General features: G+C 50.4%; 1 protein-coding gene across 3 annotated transcripts in view; it reads right to left on the reverse strand.

The window, feature by feature from the left end:
• WDR31 (WD repeat domain 31) overlaps positions 1-17,222 on the reverse strand; it is a 96,199-nt gene that overhangs the window by 46,002 nt on the left and 32,975 nt on the right. The window contains exon 1 of one of the 3 annotated variants that reach the window (XM_039505999.1): positions 824-933. The exons of 1 other annotated variant lie outside the window; for it this stretch is intronic. The gene's annotated coding sequence lies outside the window, so the exon portion shown is untranslated. Of the gene's footprint in view, positions 1-823; positions 934-17,222 lie in introns of those variants that run through there. One more of the 3 variants, XM_039506000.1, reaches the window with a different exon arrangement.

Raw genomic sequence — 17,222 nt, forward strand, 5'->3', positions numbered from 1 at the left:
CGCCCCCCGAGGCCGGACTGTAGCTGTGTGGAGGGGAGAAGCGCTGTCTACAGCAGGAGCTGGGTTGCTCAAGGATCTATTCCCAGGGGCGGCTCCAGGCCCCAGCACGCCAAGCGCGTACTTGGGGCAGCATGCGGGGGGGGGGCGCTCTGCCGGTCGCCAGGAGGGCGGCAGGTGGCTCCGGTGGACCTCCTGCAGACGTGCCTACGGAGGGTGCGCTGGCCCCGAGGCTTCGGGGGAGCATCCGCAGGCACGCCTGGGGGAGGGCCACCAGAGCCGTGGGGCCGGCGACCGGCAGAGCGCCCCCCGCGTTGTGCTGCCGTGCTTGGGGCAGCGAAATGGCTAGAGCCGCCCCTGTTTATTCCCACACAGCTCTAGCCACAAGTCTGCAGCCCAGATCCAGCCCAACAAGCGCTGAGCCAGGGCTGCGTCTCACTCCCGCTGGCCAATACCTGTCCGGGAGGAGGCATCAGGAGATCGTGACCAGCGCCCTAGGCTGCGCCTGACCTGTACTGACCAACGGCTACCGACCCAGGGCGCCTTCTGCCCCACGGCCCGGCCTCGTGGGCCCGGCCATCACCCGGGAGCAGGAGGAGCCGGGCGCTGCGCCCACCATCGCCGCGCAGGGCAAGCCGGGGTGTGGGGGGAGCCAGCCGCTCTGCCCATCAGCGCCCCGTGGGGCTGGTCCGCCCGGGCGGGAGCCGGGCTCCAGACCAATCATCGCCCGGGGAGGAACCGGGCTCCTGCCCACCATCGCCCCGCGGGGCCGTCCTGCTCTCTCCGCCGGGGCGACAAGCGGGGCCCCGCCCCACCCCGCACTCACCTGCCCGGCCAGCTCCGCTCCTTGGCGACCGACGCCGGAGTCGGGGGTGGGGCCGCGCCGGGAGCCAGCTCCGCCCCCCGCCCATAGGACAGCACCGCCCCCCATCCCTCGAGGCCCCGCCTCCAATGCAGCTCCCCAGTACCGCCCCCTGCACGCCTGCCCCTGTCCCCCCGCTGTCTCGGCTCGCCTCCGCCCCTCAGCCTGCTCAGCCTGTGGCAAACACCATGACAACCCTCTGACACGCTTTACTGGCGAGACAGAAAAGCGATTTGAAATGTAAAGTATCAGGCCTGGCTTGTATTTGAACAGCGCCCTTTGTTTCCCTTCCCTTTAGCTGCAGAGAGTTTTAGAAGGAAACCCCCCTGGTTTGGGAGTCTGTTAAAGGGGATCAAAAACAATCATAGCTGCCCTTTCGGGTAAAAAAAAAGGAAAAGTTTGCTGAGCTGGCAAGTGGTGTTGTTTCTGTTGTCAGAAGTCCAACCCTCTCTACCTGGGGGGTGCGCAGAATAAGATTAAGGGCAATAGCCACAGTTAGGGTTGCCAACTTTCTAATTGCACAAAATTGAACACCACTGTTGCCGGCTCAAAGAGCCCGAGGCGGAGCAACAGCAGGTTCGTTGCCCGGTGTGCGTAGCACTAATTATCACACCAGGGTGGAGAAGCAAAAACCAGGTTTATTTGAGCCCAAATAAGGTGCCAGGGAGACATAGCAATCTCAAATCCTGCACACCCGCTCGCAGGCGGGATCCCAGCATTTATACCCCCCTTGTTTGTGTAAGCCTTTTGTTCGGTTTTCCCCCTCACCCCTCCCTTCCCAACAGCAGTTACTTTGAACATTACATTTCAGCGTGTTAGAAAAAGTTCCCATTCGCAAGCTTATCTGTTGGCCTTGTCAGCTTCAGGCACAGAAGCCTTCTCCCCCCTTTCCTCCCGCCTTCTCACTACTTTTGCTAGTTTCAGCGGGACTGCAGCTGTCTGCTAAAAAGCTGACTCTCACATATTCTGCTTTTAGGCTGTTAGCATGCAGGTTGGTTAAAATTCACAGCATGTAAGAACTTTGGTTCACTTCAGGCCCAAAGTCACAACTTTGGTTTACTCAGGCCTAGTGACACCAACACCACTACCCTGCCCCTGCCCCTGCCTTGCCTCTTCTCTGAGGCCCTGCCCCCACCCACTCCAGCCCCCTTCCCTCCATCATTCTCTCTCCCTCACCCTCGCTCACTTTCACTTGGCTAGGGCAAGGGGTTGGAGTGCGGGAGGGGCTCAGGGCTGGGGTTGGGATGCAGGACAGGGTTTGGGATGTGGGCTCCAGGAGGGAGTTTGGATGTGAGAGGGAGCTCAGGGCTGGGGCAGGGGTGCGAGAGGTGGGGCAGGGTGCGGGCTGTGGGAGGGAGTTTGGGTATGGGAGGGGGTTCCGTCTCGGCGGCGCTTACCTCAGGTGGCTCCCAGTCGGTGTTGCTGCTGGAAGCAGCTAGCATGTCTGCCCCCTAGGCAGAGGCAGGGCCAGATGGCCCTTTATGGTGCACGCTGCCCTCACCCACAGGTGCCACCCCCGCAGCTCCCACTGGCTGTGATTCCTGGCCAATGGGAGCTGTGGAGCCGGTGCTTGGGGTAGGGGCTCCTAGGGGCCACAGAGACATGTCTTGCTTCTTGGAGCTGTGTGGAGCCAGGGCAGGCAGGGAGCCTACCTTAGCCCCACTGTGCCGCCAGCTGCACTTTTAAAGGCCTGGTCAGCAGTGCAGACCGGAGCTGCCAGGGTCCCTTTTTAACTGGGTGCTCTGGTTGAAAACCAGATGCCTGGAAACCCTAGCCATGGTGTAAGGTTTGAGGCCTTTTTCTGCAGCCACATTAGGACAGCAGCAGCCGTGAGCCAAAAAAACAGAAAGTCACATCTGTGCATTCCATCTAAATTACATTAAAACAATGAAATATCAGGCTGTTAAGAATCTGCTCTTGTCCTAACGGTACCAAGCACCACCAGATAAAGAAACAGATCTTAATATGTTTAAAGAAAACTTTGTTTGATAAGTGATTCCTTGCAAGACAAAATACGATCAACAGTTGTGATTGTGAAATCTCTACTTTATTGTTTTGCCTTTCTGGTCCCTACTTCTCTATTGTTTATCTGTATGGTTTCTGTCTCATTCTTTGATTGCCTATGCCTGTTGCATAACTGATTATGCAAGATTTAAATCAACTAAGGCGGTGGGTATGATTGGGTAAAGAATTGTTTTGCAACATGTTAGGATTGGTTAGAGAATTATTTTGTAATATTTTAATAAAATGATTGGTTAAGGTAAGCAGGACTTGAGTTTCACTATATAAACTGGGGTCCGAGGAGGAGACCAACTGGGAAAGAAAGGAAAAGGAAAAACGAAGAATAAGAAGGAAATACGTGGAAGAAGAAGAAGAAGAACCCACCTCCAAGACACAGCCCAAGATCAGAGCTGCTAGAATCTTCCACACAACTGTGACATGCAGCAACCAGAACCCAGATGAGATTGACCTTGCTGGGCCAACAGGGAAAGTCCTCCTGCATGATCAGAATTGAGCAGAGCATTGTATGCTTAGGTGTGTAATCTGCTTGGTGATGGTTAATAAATAGAGGTTAAGGATATTACTGTGTAAGGCACTTTCACCAGGAAGAGGACCCACAATCTGCAGAAGGTTACACCCTCAGTCCTAGGAACTGGGTACGGGTAGGTGCCTTTTGCCTGGATCCTTAGGAACTGGGAAAGGGTGGAGGTGCCTAAATTAACCAGTGAGGGTGCCCTAGAGCATGCAGGTAACAACAGAAGGTAAGAGGAAAAAGGAATTAGCTAGTTAACTTGAGGAAGCGAAGGAGGAAGTTAGACAAGTCGTGTTGTAGGGGAATTTGTGCTTCTAGGGCTTATCTACACCAGTGAGTCTCAAACTTTTGTACTGGTGACCCCTTTCACATAGCAAGTCTCTGAGTGACACCCCCCCCCTTATAAATTAAAAGCACTTTTTAATATATTTAACACCATTATAAATGCTGGAGGCAAAGCGGGCTATGGGGTGGAGACTGACAGCTCGCAAGCTCCCATGTAATAACCTCATGACCCCCTGTGGGGTCCCGATCCCCAGTTTGAGAACTCCTGGTCTACACACAAAAATTGCATCTGTTTAAATGCAATCAGTTTAGTTAAAAACTGGTGCAAACCCCTTGTGACATTGCACTCCATATGTTTTATGGAAATGTGCTAATGAGTGTGAATATAACTGGAATACGCTTTCTGCAAAAGGTCTCTTGTAAGGTATCATTACAAAGCTTATAATCTACAGAGAGTGTGTTCATCCTATTTGTATGAATGTGTCATTTCTTGTATCTGAAGCTAGAAATATGAAGTATTACTCTGAAGTCCTATTGTAATTATGCAAAGTGTGGCCATTAATGGTGGTTTAGAATCTTGATGGCTCCCATGGACCAGGACAATTTGTTGTAAATGGCTCTGTTTACTTGTAAGCCTTCCTCTGTTCCTGTGAGTCAGGCGGAAAGAACAGAGACTTTGGGTTGGGCTACACTAGAGGGGGAGGTTCAAACTAAGATACTCAACTTTAGCTATGCAAATAGCATAGCTGAGGTCGGAGCATCTTAGTTTGACTTACCTGGCCGTCCTCACGGTGGTGAGTCGACCGTGGCTGCTCCCCCATCGACTCCACTTCCTCCTTTTGCAGAGGTGAAGTTCCGGAGTTGACAGGGAGCACGTTCAGAGATCAATTTAGCACATCTAGACGAGACATGATAAATCAATCCCCAATACATCGAATAGACGTACCCTTGGAGTCTCACAGGACATGTGACCATGTTATCTGGAACTGGAATCCATCTTAAACCTGGTGCTCTTCCATTTAGAAGGAGAGGCGGGGACCAGAGAGACAAAATATTCCCACCTTGTGCCAAAGCCATAAAAGGTGGTGGAACAGAACAAAGAGGGCTGCCAGTATATTTATATGTATGTAGCACCTCTATATGTACAGAGGTGAGCTGAACCGATGTAAACCAGATTTCAAATGATGTAAGAATGTCCACACCCAAGGCTTCACAGCTTTCACTAACTCAGATTCAAATCACACCTTAGGTAACCTGCTGCAACTCTGTGTGCAGGGCAGGACATGAAGGTGAAACCCCTCCTGCCCCTGCCTGTGCCGTAGCTTGCGACTTTATGGCTTATGCCTGCACTGAGGTGTGTGCCCAACACCTGCCCCAGACCCCTATGGAACTGCCAGGCTTCCGGACATTGGAGGCTAAACAAGGATAAAAATTACCCCACTCAGCAGGAGTAAGGTCCCAGGGTAGCCCAAAGGAGAAACAGCACCAACCTTCAGCTCCCACCTGGGAAAGAAAATGCACTACAGAAGCGGTATTTGAACCTGTGCCTATTAAAAGGCCAAGACCCACACCTTAGCTGCTCAGCCCTCCTAGCGATGTCACCAAGGCTTTTGCAGCAAAACAGCAACATCTTGGGACATCTCCAATGGCACAGCTCTGTTTGGGCTTATGCACATCCCGAGGTGACCATTGCAAGAACAGATCCCTGCCGGATCCTGCTAGAAACACACCCACTCAGTGATGATTCCCCATTGACAATTACATTTTGAGACAGAGTTAACCAGGTTTTAATCCATTTGATGTGTGCCATGTTAATTAAACAGCATTCTAGGGTTTTTTAATAAAAAATTGTGTAGTACCAAGTCATACACCTTACAGAAGTCTATTACATCAACAGCATAGGTGGCATGTAATGGAGGCTGCGGGAGGCTAAGCCAAATCTCACACCATCAGGGGTGGGGGGAAGTGGCAGATTTGGGCCCCCAGAAAAATCTCCCCCTCCACAGGCCCAGGGCCACGATAGGGCACAGAGCTTTTCCAGTCCCAGGGCTGGGGTGGGGGAAAGAGGTGGAGTGGGAGTCAAAGGGGGCCGGGGCTGTGGGTGGAACAGGAGAGGGGCCGTGGGGGAAGAGGTGGAATGGGATGGGGCTGCGGGCAGGGCTGCAGGTGGAAGGGGTGGAAGTGGGGAGAGACTCCAGGCTGGGAGCTCCAGCCTGGGCTGAGAGTTCTGCCCGCGGTCCCAGTTGTAGCTGAGAGCTCAACACTGGCCAGGACTGAGCTCTCAGTCCTCCCCTCCCCCCAGCCATGGCTCTGACTGAGCTCTCAGCCCTCCCCTGCCCCTAGCTAAGGATGGCAGGGTAGGTTTGAGAGCAACAAGCGAGGACGTGGCATCGGCCAGAAGAGGTGGGGTATGGGGTTAGCCTCTCCAAGGAGAAGCTTCACCCACCACCCATGATCAACAGTATTATCTACATCAGCTAAACTTCTAATCTCGTTGGGAAAAAAAGATATGAAGTTAGTTTGACAGGACCTATTTTCCATGAATCCATGTTAATTTACATTAATTACCCTCCTTTAGCAACTGAGTCCCATATCAGTCACTCTATTATCTCATCTGGGAATAATGTCAGACTGACAGGCCTATAACTACCCGCGTCATCCTATTTACCCTTTTTAATTTGGTTAGAAAGGACTGAAAATTGTTTTCATCAGACGGTGGCTTGTATGAAACAAATCTGGTGGGTCTCAGTCCAGATCCCAGCAGACAGGTGTCCCCATCACAAAGGCCCCCAACTGGCACTAGTTGGCAGCCTCAGCAGAGAGGTATAAATGGCTGAATGAGCCCAGGAGAGTGAGCCCCACGCTCTGCCCTAGATCAGAGTTACGTACATGCTGGTAGCACAGTATGTGAAAAGTTACTCGGACGGCTGCTATCTGGGCTGTGTATCTGTCATGAAGTGTGGGGGAGTCAGGGCCCTGCACCCCCCACTTCCTGCGATTCACTGTGACTCTCAGCCAGCCAGTAAAACAGAAGGTTTATTAGATGATAGGAACATAGTCTAAAACAGAGCTTGTAGGTACAGAGTACAGGACCCCTCAGTCAGGTCCATCTTAGGGCCGTCCCTAGACCTTGTGGTGCCCTGGGGGCTGGCCCCAGGACTCCCAGTGCCCTATGTGGGGATGGAGGGCTGCACCCAAGGTCTGTGGGAGGCAGGAGCAGGCTTGGGGGGCAGGGGGGCCCCCCAGCACGAGCCAGTGGAGCGAGCAGGCTGGGGCTGGGTCCCTCTACTTCCCGCCGCCCAGTGAGTGCAGGGTATGCCCCACCCCTGCTGCAGTCTCCTGGGACTTAGCTCAGGGATGGGGCGGGGCTGGGGCAGAGCAGGGGTGGGAAGGGGGTGGGGGCAGAGCAGGGGTGGGGGCTTTGGAAAAGAGACAGGGTGTGGGGGCAGCTTTCCTGGCTGGCTCAGCCGGCCGGGGGATCAGTCTGGCCGCTGGAGCAGCACCCAGCTGCGTAGGGCACCAGGAAATTTGGGGCAATTTGCATCCCAAGAAAGGGGGAAAAAATTAATAGGCAGGAACTGTAGACCAAGCTGGATGAGCAAGCATCTCAGGGAGGTGATTAAGAAAAAGCAGAAAGCCTACAAGTAGTGGAAGATGGGAGGGATCAGCAAGGAAAGCTACTTTCTTATTGAGGTCAGAACATGTAGGGATAAAATTGAGAAAGGCTAAAAGCCATGTAGAGTTAGACCTTGCAAAGGGAATTAAAACCTATAGTAGCCATATAAATAAGAAGAAAACAAGGGAAGAAGAAGTGGGACCACTAAACACTGAGGATGGAGTGGAGGCTAAAGGATAATCTAGGCATGGCCCAATATCTAAACAAATACTTTGCTTCAGTCTTTAAAGAGGTTAATGAGGAGCTTAGGGATAATAGTAGGATGACAAATGGGAATGAGGATATGGAGGTCGATATTATCACGTCTGAGGTAGACACCAAACTTGAACAGTTTAATGGGACTAAATTGGGGGGGGGCAGATAATCTTCATTCAAGAATATTAAAGGAACTGGCACATGAAATTGCAAGCCCATTAGCAAGAATTTTTAATGACTCTGTAAACTCAGGGGCTGTACCGTACGACTGGAGAATTGCTAACATAGTTCCTATTTTTAAGAAAGGGGGAAAAAAGTGATCTGGGTAACTACAGGCTTGTTAGTTTGACATCTGTAGTATGCAAGGTCTTGGAGAACATTTTGAAGGAGAAAGTATTTAAGGACATTGAGGTCAATGGTAATTGGGACAAAATACAACATGGTTTTACAAAAGGTAGATCGTGCCAAACCAACCTGATCTCCTTCTTTGAGAAAATAACAGATTTTTTAGACAAAGGAAATGCAGTGGATCTAATTTACCTTGATTTTAGTAAGCCATTTGATATGGTTCCACATGGGGCATTATTAGTTAAATTGGAAAAGATGGGGATCAATATGAAAATTCAAAGGTGGATAAAGAACTGGTTAAAGGGGAGACTGTCAGGCTGGAGGAAGGTTACCAGTGGAGTTCCTCAGGAATCAGTTTTGGGACCAATTTTATTTAATCTTTTTATTACTGACTTCGGCACAAAAAGTGGCAGTGTGCTAATAAAGTTTGTGGATGACACAAAGCTGGGAGGTATTGCCAATACAGAGAAAGACCGGGATATCATACAGGAAGATCTGGATGACCTTGTAAACTGGAGTAATAGTAATAGGATGAAATTTAATAGTGAAAATTTAGGGATTAATAACAAGAATTTTAGTTATAAATTGGGGATGCAACAATCGGAAGTAATGGAGGAGGAGAAGGACCTCAGAGTATTGGTTGACCACAGGATGACTATGAGCCATCAATGCGATATGGCCGTGAAAAAAGCTTATGCAGTTTTGGGATGCATCAGGTGAGGTAGATATAAGTAGAGTTAAGGAGGTGTTAGTACTGTTATACAAGGCACTATGAGACCTCATCTGGAATATTGTGTGCAGTTCTGGTCTCCCATATTTAAGAAGGATGAATTCAGACTGGAACAGGTACAGAGAAGGGCCACTAGGATGATCTGAGGAATGGAAAACCTGTCTTATGAAAGGAGACTCAAAGAGCTTTGCTAGTTTAGCCTAACCAAAAGAAGGCTGAGGGGAGATATGATTGCTCTCTATAAATATATCAGAGGGATAAATACCAGGGAGGGAGAGGAATTATTTAAACTCAGTACCAATGTGGACACAAGAACAAATGAATGTAAACTGGCCAGCAGGAAGTTTAGACAGGAAATTAGATGAAGGTTTCTAACCATCAGAGGAGTGAAGTTCTGGAACAGCCTTCCAAGGGGAGCAGTGGGGGCAAAAGACCTAAGATCTGGCTTCAAGACTAAGCTTGATGAGTTTATGGGGGAGATGGTATGATGGGATAGCCTAATTTTGGCAATTAATTAATCTTTGACTATTATCTGTAAATATGCCCAATGGCCTGTGATGGGATGTTAGATGGGGTGGGCTACAGATAATTCTTTCCTGGGCGTCTGGCTGATGAGTCTTGCCCACATGCTCAGGGTTTAGCTGATTGCCATCTGTGGGGCCGAGAAGGAATTTTCCTCCAGGGCAGATTGGCAGAGACCCTGGGGTTTTTTCGCCTTCCTCTGCAGCATAGGGCACGATTCTCTTGCTGGAGGATTCTCTGCACCTTGAAATCTTTAAACCATGATTTGAGGACTTCAATATCTCAGACATAGGTTAGGGGTTTACTACAGGAGTGGATGGGTGAGATTCTGTGGCCTGCATTGTGCAGAAGGTCATACTAGATGATCATAATGGTTCTTTCTGACCTTAAAGTCTATGGGTCTATGAGTAAGGGTAAGGACGGCCCTGGGGTAGGGAGCCCAGACCCTGGTTCTGGGCCTCCCTCCGTTTCTCCAGCCAGCACCAAACTGAAACCCCCTCCAGCAGTCTCACCCATCTGTACACCCTGACTCCTCCTTCAGCCTTTGTCCAGTTTCCCAGGCAAAAAGTGTCACCTGGCCCCAACTGCCTCCTGGGCTCAGGTTATGTGCTGGCCATCAAGTATTATCCCTCAAGTGAAGTCACACCACCATCTAGTATTAATGCAAACAGTAAACTAGTAAAACTCCCATGCAACATTATCAGGTTAATACTCCCTACTCTGTCACATCTCTCCCCCCTTTGAGACTGAACTAAGTGGGGTCTCTCTAACCAGTGACCTGGGGAAGTCCAGGCCCCCCCTGTCCAGGGCAACATATCAGCTATCACGTTGGCACTCCCCTTCACATTGACCACCTCCATATCGTAATCCTGGAGGAGCAGGCTCCACCTCAGGAGCTTGGCATTGGCTCCTTTCATCTGGTGTAGACAGGTCAGGGGAGAGTGGTCAGTATACACAGTGAAGTGTCACCCAAATAGATATGGCTGGAGTTTCTTAACCATAGCCAGGCATTCCTTCTCTATAGCCGCATAGTTTTGCTCCCAAGGTAACAACTTCTTGCTCAAGTACACGATGGGATGTCTCTCCCCCTTTTCATCAACCTGCATTAACACACACCCAGCCCCATGTCTGAGGCGTCGGTGAACACCATAAAGGGGTTGTCAAAGTCTGGGTTTACCAGAACTGGGCCACTGAGTGCACAGAGAGCCCTCTGGTACTGCTTGGTCCAGACCACCTTGTCTGGCTTTCCCTTCTTGCATAGCTCAGTGATGGGGGCGTCTATGGAGCTAAAGTGTGGCACACATCTTTGATAATACTCCACCATACCAATAAAGGCCTGTTCCTGCATTTTGGTCTGGGGAGGAGGGCAGTCTCTGATCACCTGCACCTTGGCTGGTTCTGACTTTAGGTAGCTGCTCCCCACCCAGTGGCACAGGTAAGATACTTCGGCCATCCCCACCTTGCACTTCTCAGCTTTTATGGTCAGCCCAGCCTCTTGGAGTCAGTCCAGCACTTGTTTAATCTGGGACACAGGTCCTTCCAGGTCTGGCTAAAGACACAGATGTCATCAGTGTACGCCATGGCAAAACTCTCCATCCCCCTCAGTAGCTGATCCACCAGGCATTGGAAGGTAGCCAGCACCCCCTTGAGGCTGAAAGGAAGGGTCAGGAACCAGAGCCCCAGTGGGAGTGATAAAGGCAGATTTCAGCCTGTCATCTGCATCCAGTGGCACTTGCCAGTACCCCTTTGTAAGATCCATAGTGCCTGTTTTTTCACAGTTGCTATCTGTTAACCCTACATAGCGGTAAGGTAGTGAGCCCCTCCCTGCTTATCTAGGAGCTCGTCAGGCCTGGGCATGGGGTAGGCATCAGACATGGTGATGGTATTAAGCTTCCGATAGTTCACACAGAACCAGATCAACCTGTCCTTTTTTTTTTAGGGGGAAGGATAACTCAGTGGTTTGAGCATTGGCCTACTAAACCCAGGCTTATGATTTCAATCCTCAAGGGGAGCCATTTAGGGATCTGGGTCAAAAATCTGCCCAGGGCTTGGTCCTACCCTGAGTAGGGGGTTGGACTAGATGACCTCCTGAGGTCCCTTAGTCCCTGATATTCTATGTTTTGGGGACCAGCAAGGCCCAAAGGCTGGAAGATGGATGGATCACCCCCAAAGACAGCATGTCACTGACCTCTTTCCAGGTCCTGAGCAGTTTTCCCTGTGACTCAGAAGGGAAATCTTATTATAGGATGTGATCCTGTCCCCACCTGGTGACCAGTCAGATTAGTGAGTCCAAGCTGTTTGGAAAACAACTGTTAGTACAAATGCAGCACCCCTCTGATCTCAGCTTGCTGGGCAGGGGTTAGCTGATCAGAGAGGGTAATTGTTTCCAGGGAGGAGCCAGATCCTGCCTCAGGGAATAAATCTACTAAAGGGTCATTTCCCTGCTCCTCCTAATGTCCACACACAGCCAACACCACATTTCCCCTGTCATAATATGGCTTAATCACATTAACATGTAAAAGCAACAAAGAATCCTGTGGCACCTTATAGACTAACAGACGTTCTGCAGCATGAGCTTTCGTGGGTGAATACCCACTTCTTCAGATGCAAGTGGTGGAAATTTCCAGGGGCAGGTTTATATATGCAAGCAAGAAGCAAGCTAGAGATAACGAGGTTAGTTCAATCAGGGAGGATGAGGCCCTGTTCTAGCAGTTGAGGTGTGAAAACCAAGGGAGGAGAAACTGGTTCTGTAATTGGCAAGCCATTCACAGTCTTTGTTTAATCCTGAGCTGATGGTGTCAAATTTGCAGATGAACTGGAGCTCAGCAGTTTCTCTTTGAAGTCTGGTCCTGAAGTTTTTTTGCTGCAGGATGGCCACCTTAAGATCTGCTATAGTGTGGCCAGGGAGGTTGAAGTGTTCTCCTACAGGTTTTTGTATATTGCCATTCCTAATATCTGATTTGTGTCCATTTATCCTTTTCCTTAGAGACTGTCCAGTTTGGCCGATGTACATAGCAGAGGGGCATTGCTGGCATATGATGGCATATATTACATTGGTGGACGTGCAGGTGAATGAACCGGTGATGGTGTGGCTGATCTGGTTAGGTCCTGTGATGGTGTTACTGGTGTAGATATGTGGGCAGAGTTGGCATCGAGGTTTGTTGCATGGGTTGGTTCCTGAGCTAGAGTTACTATGGTGCGGTGTGCAGTTACTGGTGAGAATATGCTTCAGGTTGGCAGGTTGTCTGTGGGCGAGGACTGGCCTGCCACCCAAGGCCTGTGAAAGTGTGGGATCATTCTCCAGGATGGGTTGTAGATCCCTGATGATGCGCTGGAGGGGTTTTAGCTGGGGACTGTATGTGATGGCCAGTGGAGTCCTGTTGGTTTCTTTCTTGGGTTTGTCTTGCAGTAGGAGGCTTCTGGGTACACGTCTGGCTCTGTTGATCTGTCTCCTTATTTCCTCGTGCGGGTACTGTAGTTTTGAGAATGCTTGGTGGAGATTTTGTAGGTGTTGGTCTCTGTCTGTGGGGTTAGAGCAGATGCGGTTGTACCTCAGTGCTTGGCTGTAGACAATGGATCTTGTGGTGTGCCCGGGATGGAAGCTGGAGGCATGAAGGTAGGCATAGCGGTCGGTAGGTTTTCGGTATAGGGCACACCACAAGATCCATTGTCTACAGCCAAGCATCATCATTCACCTGCACGTCCACCAATGTAATATATGCCATCATATGCCAGCAATGCCCCTCTGCTATGTACATCGGCCAAACTGGACAGTCTCTAAGGAAAAGGATAAATGGACACAAATCAGATATTAGGAATGGCAATATACAAAAACCTGTAGGAGAACACTTCAACCTCCCTGGCCACACTATAGCAGATCTTAAGGTGGCCATCCTGCAGCAAAAAAACTTCAGGACCAGACTTCAAAGAGAAACTGCTGAGCTCCAGTTCATCTGCAAATTTGACACCATCAGCTCAGGATTAAACAAAGACTGTGAATGGCTTGCCAATTACAGAACCAGTTTCTCCTCCCTTGGTTTTCACACCTCAACTGCTAGAACAGGGCCTCATCCTCCCTGATTGAACTAACCTCGTTATCTCTAGCTTGCTTCTTGCTTGCATATATAAACCTGCCCCTGGAAATTTCCACCACTTGCATCTGAAGAAGTGGGTATTCACCCACGAAAGCTCATGCTGCAGAACGTCTGTTAGTCTATAAGGTGCCACAGGATTCTTTGTTGCTTTTACAGATCCAGACTAACACGGCTACCCCTCTGATACTTGACACATTAACATGGTACACCTGATGGCAGTGTGCTCAGTTAGACAGTTCTACCACATAGAAATGAGGTAAACCTCATTTAATTGCTTGACAACCTTGAAAGGGCCTTCCTGGGCAGCTTATAGGTTTTTTTTTCTCACAGGGATGGGAACCATCACCTGGTCTCCAGTGGCATAGGCACAGGCCCACGCCATGTGGTCATATGACCACGGCATGTGGTCATATCCTCTGAGCAATCCTCCTCCATCTGGGCAATCAGCTGTGCTTTGGTTAGCTTTCCAATGTGCAGCCCTCTCTCTCTGCACAGCTCTACAAGGTCTTTCTTAAGGAGATGGTTATACATCTGACCGCCGTTCCCAAGCAGGGGCGGCTCTAGCAATTTCGCCGCCCCAAGCACGGCGGCACGCCGCAGTGGGCGCTCTGCTGGTCGCCGGTCCCGCAGCTCTGGTGGACCTCCTGCAAACATGTCTGCGGAGGGTCCGCTGGTCCCGCGGCTCCGGTGGACCTCCCGCAGGCGTGCCTGCAGATGCTCCACCGAAGCCGCGGGACCAGCGGACCCTCCGCAGACATGCCTGCGGGAGGTCCACCGGAGCCACCTGCTGCCCTCCCGGCTACCGGCAGAGCGCCCCCCGTGGCATGCTGCCCCAAGCACGCGCTTGGCGTGCTGGGGCCTGGAGCCACCCCTGTTCCCAAGTTGTGTGCTCTCAGTGCCCCACGGTTTCCAGGAAGAACCCCTACTGTGCCAGCCCTTCTCCAGTTCACCACCTCTCTCCCAGGGTCTAGCTGCAGACTCCTCCATCCCTGGACCCGCTCACCAGGAGGACCCTGTTCCTGCAACAGTCCTTCTCTCTCCCAGGGTCAAGCCACAGACACCTCTGCCCTTGGAACCACTAACCACAGTCCTCAGGGGGACCCCCGTTACTGCAACAGTCCTTCTCACTGGTCACACACTCCCAGGGGTTAAGCGTAGCTCCTTCACCTCCTGAAACCGCTCTTAGCCTTCAGCATGCCTGGTGCTCATTAATCCCCCTTCGTTTTACTGTTCCCCAGTCACTCACTGCAGAAATCTCCATCTACGGGGTGCAGTACGTCCCACCTTTGCCACCAGTTGTCACACAGCATATGGGACTCAGGGCCTTGCACCCCCCCCACTTCCTGCAATTCACCATGACTCTCAGCCAGCCAATAAAACAGAAGATTTATTAGACGACAGGAACATAGTTTAAAACAGAGTTTATAGGTACAGAGAACAGGACCCTCAAGTGAAGTCACACCTTTATATCCCATCACCATCTAGTATTAGTGCAGACAGTAAACTAGTAAAACTCCCATGCAACATTACCAGGTTAATACTCCCTACTCCATCACAGTATCTTTGCCATGGATGAACAGAGGAGTCCAGCCTCTGGAGAGATTGATTCATTATGAAATCTAGAGAAATAATCTCAATCCCTAGTTGTTTATATTAAACTCCTAAAGGATCTATATGTGTTAGGGCCAGGTTATCTCACTTGGAAAGCAGAATGGGGAAGAGAGCTTTGTGGCTGCATGGTCTGAACAGATGTATTTACACCCCAGTCTACAGAGTTCATCCTGGGGGGATGCTTTCAGAAAGAGGACCAACACCGGGTATGTCTACACTACGGGATTATTTCGATTTTACAGAAACCGGCATTTGGAAACAGATTGTATAAAGTTGAGTGCACGCAGCCACGCTAAGCACATTAATTCGGCAGTGTGCGTCCATGTACCGAGGCTAGCGTCGATTTCCGGAGCGTTGCACTGTGGGTAGCTATCCCACAGCTATCCCATAGTTCCCGCAGTCTCCCCCGCCCATTAGAATTCTGGGTTGAGATCCCAATGCATTCTGGGTAAATGTCATCAGTCAATCCTCCCTCCGTGAAAGCAACGGCAGACAATCATTTCGCGCCCTTTTCCCTGGATTTCCCTGGCAGACGCCATAGCACAGCAACCATGGAGCCCATTTAGGCTTTTTTCACTGTCACCGTATGTCTACTGGATGCTGCTGACAGATGCGGTACTTGACTTTGCAAGGTAGCAGAGATGGTTACCAGTCCTATTGTACTGTCTGCTGCTGTCATAGGTGTTCCTGGCTGACCTCAGTGAGGTCGGCCGGGGGCGCATGGACAAAAATGAGAATGACTCCCCAGGTCATTCCCTTCTTTATGTTTTGTCTAAAGGTAGAGTCAGTCCTGCCTAGAATATCAGGCAAGCCTACTAAAGAACCAGAGAGGACAGCTGTTCCGGGTCAGAGCCCCAGACATCCCGCAGAAATGATGAGCTGCATGCCATTCTAGGGGGTGCCCCTGCAACAACCCCACCTATTGCTTCCCTCCTCCACCACCCCTCCTGGGCTACCACGGCAGTTATCCCCCCATTTGTGTGATGAACTAATATAGAATGCATGAATAAGAAACACTGACTTTATTGAGATAAAACGGGGTGAGGCAGCCTCCAGCTACTATGATATTCCAGGCAGGACTGAATCTCCATTAGTCATTAAAGGGTGGACGGGGAGAGGAGTGCAGCCTCCAGCTGCTATGATATTCCAGGCAGGACTGAATCTCCAGGAGACAAAGCTTAAAGAAGAGAATGACCAGGAGTCATTCCCATTTTTGCCCAGGTGTCCCTGGCCGACCTCACCGAGGCCAGCCAGGAGCACTCACGGGATGATGAGGACAGCTACCAAGCCTATTGCACTGTCTGCCATCAGGGAGGGGAGGGGAGGGGATGCTGCTGTTCAGCGCTGCAGCACCGCGTCTGCCAGCAGCATTCAGTAGACATACGGTGACATTGAAAAAAGGCGAGAAATGATTTTTTTCCCTTTTCTTTCATGGCGGGGAGGGGGAGGAAATTGACGACATATACCCTGAACCACCCGCGATGATGTTTTTGACCCTTCAGGCATTGGGAGCTCAGCCAAGAATGCAAATGGTTTTCGGAGACTGCGGGAACTGTGGGATAGCTCAAGTCCTCAGTCCCCCCTCCCTCCCTCCATGAGTGTCCATTTGATTCTTTGGCTTTCCATTACGCTTGTCATTCAGCACTGTGTTGAGTCCCTGCTGTGGCCTCTGTCTATCATAGCCTTGGAGATTTTTTCAAATGCTTTGGCATTTCGTCTTTTGGAACAGAGTTCTGATAGAACAGATTCATCTCCCCATACAGAGATCAGATTTAGTATCTCCCGTAAGGTCCATGCTGGAGCTCTTTTTTGATTTTGGGACTGCATGGACACCCGTGCTGATCGGCGCTCCACGCTGGGCAAACAGGAAATAAAATTCAAAAGTTCATGGGGCTTTTCCTGTCTACCTGGCCAGTGCATCCAAGTTCAGATTGCTGTCCAGAGCGGTCACAATGGTGCACTGTGGGATAGCGCCCGGAGGCCAATACCGTCGAATTGCGGCCACACTAATTCAAAATGGAAATACCGATTTCAGCGCTAAGGGCTTCATTGTGTGGACAGGTGAAGGGTTAATGCGGTTTAACACTGCTAAATTCGATATAAACTCGTAGTGTAGACCATGTGAATTCATATAAGTGTATTGGACTCACCAGTAGGTGGTGCTGCTGAGACTGACAAATAAACCACCAGGTGGTTTTCACTCTGAGCAAGGAGGCAGTTACCTGTGCCCGCAGGTGAATTATGAGCCTAGTACATAGCTAGGGACTGATCTAAATAAAAGGGTTTGTACTTGTTATGTCTCTGAAAGTCTCACTGTGCCCTTGGCTTGGAACATTTTCTGGAAATATACATAGATAAATACAGAGTCA

The sequence above is a fragment of the Mauremys reevesii genome, linkage group 19 (assembly GCF_016161935.1).
Source record: "Mauremys reevesii isolate NIE-2019 linkage group 19, ASM1616193v1, whole genome shotgun sequence".
NCBI lineage: Eukaryota > Metazoa > Chordata > Testudines > Geoemydidae > Mauremys > Mauremys reevesii.